Here is a 5,861-nt window from a genome sequence, read left to right as displayed (position 1 = left end):
ATGCTTTGTCATTTCCAAATGTGATGGAGTTATTCTTAACTCCAAGAAACAAAATGCTGAAGGCTAGCAAGAACGTGCATGGAAGCTTCAAAACTAAAATACAGCTTTACTTTCTTTTTCACTTATATTTTCATTATGTTGTTAGTAATGTCATTAAAGTCATATTTGTATAGCACAATACAAGTGGTTACAAGTTAGCTACTGTTAATCTATATTGCTTACTACTGAAATATCATTCAGTATTGACAGGAAATTTTTAATTAGTAAGATACCCTCTACACTTGCTTTACTTTGGTAATGATTTTCTTTTCCTGTTGCATTGGCTGTTCACGTCACTCTTATGAAGCAGTAATTCCTCTTCCTTGGGTTACAAGGACTGTGCCCATTGACTCTGCCAAGATTTGTAAACAAAGAGCTACAACAAAGGATTATGGCATATGGTTCAAGTTTCATCTAATTCTTTAAATGTAGCTGTTAGATTAGGTAGAGGTTAAGTATGCAAGTCAAGAAGATCGTCTATTAGTAAATTACTATTCAGGAAAAAAAGCAAAATAGAGTACAGCCTGTGAAAGCACAAGACTTGATGGCTTTTGAGGGAGAGAAGGGGCAGAATTTGCTTGCTTCATATAGATGTCGCCTGATAAGTTTTGTGTTTGTTTCCTGATGAATGGGCTCATAGCAAGCGATTTACTGCCCCTGAAATAACGAAATACTGATCTTCCTTAATGTTTGGCAATATGGCCTAAAACTCTGAATTAATTTTTCAGCTCTGACATGGTTAGTATGGAATGTAGCAGATCATTAAAAGACATATAGTATTGTAGCTCAACTGCTTCTTTTGTTCCTGTAGAATGAGACAATAGTTTAGAGTTTCTGCTGCTTAATGTGATTGCATAGATTACAAAACTTGTGGGGTAGAGTAATGTGAGCTTTCTTTTCTGAAGAAGTTATCAGCAGTCTTTCCTGCACTGGAGTGGTTATCTGGGAGGAGAAGGAAAGAAGAATTGCTGTTGTAATTTATAATCTAGCTTTATGACTCATTAATTAAAGATTTCCTTTGCTAGTTTATGAGTATCACAGTGACTAGAAGACAGACCAAACAGAAGTTGATCCATTTACTTTGTTTCATAGTAATATGTAGTGGAGGCAAGTAGATGTTCTGTCAGGTTTTACAAAGTAAAGGTAAACATCACAGACTGTATATATCTGGACAGGGAGAGTGAGCTTAAAAACTGACCCAATAACTGTGTCCAGAGTGTCAAAGCACAAAGTCTAGGTTGAGTCAAGTCACTAGTGCTGAACCCCACAGATCAGTACTGGAGCTAGTAAAATTCAAATCTTTTGTAATGAGCTGAATGATGGTATATATTGTGCTCTGGACAAGTGGCTGATAGACTGGCTGGATGCTGCCACTAAGGGGAACCTTTACATGATTGAGAAAGGGGCAAGCAGGAACCTCATGAATTTCAACAAAGTACAAAAGCCTGCATCCAGGGGGAAAAATCCCATGCATCTGTAATATGTACGGGACTAGGAAAGCGGCCCTTCAGAGAAGGCACAAGAATTCATGGTGGACAAGCAGACCATAGGGTAGCAATACATGCTTTCTGCAAAAACAGCCAGGATGTCTTTAATCTGCTTTAGGCAAAGCACTGACAGCAGGTCTAGGGAAGTGATGCTGTACTTACTCAGTGCTGGTGAAATCACATCTGGACTGCTGGCACCAGTTCTGGGCTCTCCAGAACAAGGGTGTTACAGACTTGCTGGAATGGATGTGGTGCAGGACTACAGAGAAGAATTAAGGGACAGGAGTATCATTCATACTGAGAGCTGGAGAAGTTCCCTCTGCCCTGTAGATAAGGCTCAGGAGAGTTCTAAGCCTTGAAAAAGTACAAACCTTGCTGTTATTAATTCCCAACATTATGGACATTGGGAGACAGTGCACACAAAGTGAAGACCTAAAATCTCCTCTGAAGACAAGAACATATTTTTTTTTTAACTGTGGAGGTGGTCAAACATTCGAATAACTTTCTCAGGAATTTGTGAAGGTTTTCTTGATGATTTTTAAAATTTGACTGGACGAGATCCTGAATGATCTATTCTGGCTGACCTTCCTTGAGCAGAGGGTTTGGACTATACGATCTTAAGTGTTCGATCCTAAATGGTTCTGTATTTCTTTGTGATGGTCCTCAGTGGGACTTTTGCCCCATTCACCATATGATGTGTAGCTTTTACACGTGTTTTTACAATGACAGAGACTTAACTGGTTTTGCACAATGTTTTTTGGTTTCTTTTCTTGGGTTTTGTTGCTGTTTTGTTTCTTTACTATCAGCTCATATCTATTAACACTTAGCAACTAATATTCTGTGCATGTCTCACTGGGTGATTATAGTTCTTTTCATGATAACAGTGGTAAAACATTTCAAATAGAAGTGATTTTTACATTCTCTGTGAACTATTATGTATAGTGTTTGGACTGCTAAATTCATGGACTCTTATCTTGGAGGTTTACTACAGATCAGGTGTTTAAGAAATTCAAGTATTGTCCAAAATAAGGATGATTTAAGACTTTTTGAAAGTTACATCTAACTAGCATGATTACTTTTAGAAACATATCCTGCTGTAAACAAGACTGTCCAACTAAACACTGTAATAGAACTGATGTTGTAATTAATCTGTGAACCAGAAGTAAGCTTCTAAAGTCAAGTATAGTACCCTATATGCCTAGTGCAAATGAATTATCCAAAACCTTACTGGAGCCTCTGCCCAGTAAATATTTAGGATTCCATGAGTCTTACAAGGGAGTGACTGTAATTAACTGTTGGAGGTGAGACTAAACTGATCTAAACTTTCTTAGTTGTATGTTTTTTTAATCTCAAAACCAAGACTGCAAACTTCATTTTCTCTCATTTGAAGAGCAAGGATGATGATGAGGTAACCTCAACCTCTGTCTGGACAGTGGAAGTGAGCCACTGTTTAAAAAAGTTAATTATTTTTGTTTGATAACTTCTCCAAATTTAATAGGTTAACACCAAAATTTACTTGCAATGACAAGAGTACATTCTTTCTAGTGTCATGAGAAAGGGGAAAATAGAAATTTTGTTTTGCATGTGGCTATCATAAATATCATTACATAAAACTTCAAAATATTTTGTATACACATCTGGTTTGTGAGGTCTCTTTCATGTGACTAAAAGTATCTGAAGAAAATGACCTGAAATATGTTGGTTATAAACAGAGTAGACCAAAGTACATCTACTGACAGATTGTGGACAAAAACATGGGAACCTTAACAATGCTGAAGCTTATTAACTGTTTTTACATGTTTGTCTGTTGCTCACTACTACTGGGAGGATGACAGTATGAAGAACTGCTTGTTAAAGTAGTTACCTTGTTCAGGGGAGGTTCAGGTGTAAACAGCTGTAAGAAAATTACTGAAAAACATCTGAATCTGAAAGCCTTCAAAAGGTCTATAGCTTAAACAGTATTTTCTTTTATTAATTAATGAGTATAAAATACTATCTTAATATTTTGTTACACTAGAAGAACATACAGTAAGACATTAGAACTTTGTTTGCAGGGTTTATTTATTTGTTGTGGGTTTTTTAATTGTGTGTGGGCTTTTTTCCCTCTCCACCAGATGGTTCTGTTTCTGCTAAAAACAGACGATTTTGTTGTGTTTTGTATGCAATATTACAATTTTCAGACTGCAGAGCAGATAATATGCAGCTTTTGCAAAAATAGTTAATGGAAGTGTAACTGGTGCCTTTTGTCAGCTTGATTTCTGCTTTTGCAGTAGCAGTGACTTTGTTTTTGTGGTAAATAAATGAATATGCTTGTTTATGACTTATTTTCTTTTCATGACATGTCTGTGAAGCACACTGTGCAGCTCTGTTTTTATATGGGTAGAGTTTTTTCCCCCAAAAGACAGAAATCCACAGGCGATAAAGATCAGTGTTAGATCAAAGAAGCTTTACAAAATTACTGAGGAAGACTGTTACTCTTGTATATATATATCATATATATATATATCATATAATCTCAGTATTATATGATGAAAAAAATTGGGAATTATTTGTGTGCTGCTTCCATGGAAAATATAGCCAGAAGAATGAGTCTTCTACATAGAGCAGTCTAATGAATTTGGGCAACCTGCTCATGTGTATGCCTTTCAAAATCTGTATAATTGGAATGTTGGTAACAGTTATAAAACACCCACTCCTCTCCAGTCTACAGAATACCCTAGTAAATGCCCAAAATGGAAGCACAAGTGGCACATATAAAGTCTCTTTCTGATCATTATTAATCTTTGAGCTTTCATAATGAATATATTATTTTTTAGTATGACATGGAGCTCTTGGGCAAAGGTAAGCTATTGTTGTAACCTGGATAGCTGTTAAAATGGTTGCAGATAAAGAAGCAAGAAGGGCCTTTGTATGGGTTCACAGAGATGTTTATTTCAGCAAGACACCTGGACACCCCAGGCTTAGAGGCAAATAAAAAGGCAGATCTCGTGGTGAGGGTCCAGGTTTAAGTATATGGGTGTTCTGGGCGGAGGGAGCATCAGAGACCAAATACCAGGGGACATGGGGGTGGCTCAAAGGTGGAGTTAGGCATGGGAGCCACTTAGGAAACAGTGTGGGAGTCACCGAAAGACTGAGGGACAGGGACCAGGCATAGGCCGACCAGGGGAGCAGAACAGGGTTTGCTATGAGAGGGGTCACTTGTGTCTCCCTAACTAGGGAATGCCTTTCAAGGTTACCACAAGCTATAAACCAGAAAAATAATCGTCTTCTCCAAATTATTCAGGTACCTCAAAATATCTGCTGGGCTCAATCGATACCTGTTTTGCACTCAGTATTTTATTTTGAAATTGTCTTTAGAGATACAAAATCTAGGAAGTATTTCATTTGTATGGAAATAAAATCATAAAGTAGGGGGTCTGAAGTCAGTAAAATTTTGCTATGTATTTAAGGGGAATTAGGGTGCTTAGACAAACTGCAAATTAATTATTGGATGTGTGATGTGCATATCGTGTATGCAGGGGGGCAGAGCAACTGCGGATTGGCCCAGCGTGCGACTGACAAGGAAGGTACTGGAACAAGGGGCACGGTTACAATGATGGACAGGGAAGGAAATGGAACAAGGGGCGGTGAATGCCAAACAAAGTCGTTTCAGGGGCGGATATAACTTGGGGACAAACCAAATGGGGAAAGCACAGGTACATAGGAACAAACCATTATAACAGTAAACAGAAGAAAATAAACACGCCACAACACATCCACTTTTTTACTGCCTTCTGGTGGACGGTAGAAAGAATTGCAACAGTTAAAGTGAAAAAAACTGTAGGATTGAGATAACTACAGTTTAATAAGTAAAGCAAAAGCCACACATGCAAAGAAAGCATATCAGGGAATGATATGCTCCCGTGGGGAGGCTGATGTTCAGCCATCCCCAGGAACACAGGTTTGCATCACTTGTAGGGAAGAATTGGGAAGAGAAGCCAAACACTCCAAACATCCTCCCCTTCCTTCCACCTCCCTAAACTTTATATGTAAAGCATGATGCCATATAGTCTAGAATATCCCTTTGTTCATCTGAGGTCACCTATCCTGGTTGTGTACTCTCCCGACTCCTTGTACGCCCCTGCTCACTGCTGCGGTGAGAAGCAAAAAAACCCTTGGCTCAGTGCAAGCCCTGTGGTATAATAGCTAAAATATCCCTGTGTTATCAACACTGGTTTTGGCACAAATCTAAAACATAACATTCCAGATACTGTGAAGAAAACTAACTGCAGTCTAGAGAAAACCAGCACAAGAGGATAGCTACCATGAAAAAAAGATACATTATGTGCAATTTAA

This window comes from Oenanthe melanoleuca, chromosome Z, assembly GCF_029582105.1.
Source record: "Oenanthe melanoleuca isolate GR-GAL-2019-014 chromosome Z, OMel1.0, whole genome shotgun sequence".
NCBI lineage: Eukaryota > Metazoa > Chordata > Aves > Passeriformes > Muscicapidae > Oenanthe > Oenanthe melanoleuca.
This window is presented reverse-complemented; position numbering follows the sequence as displayed.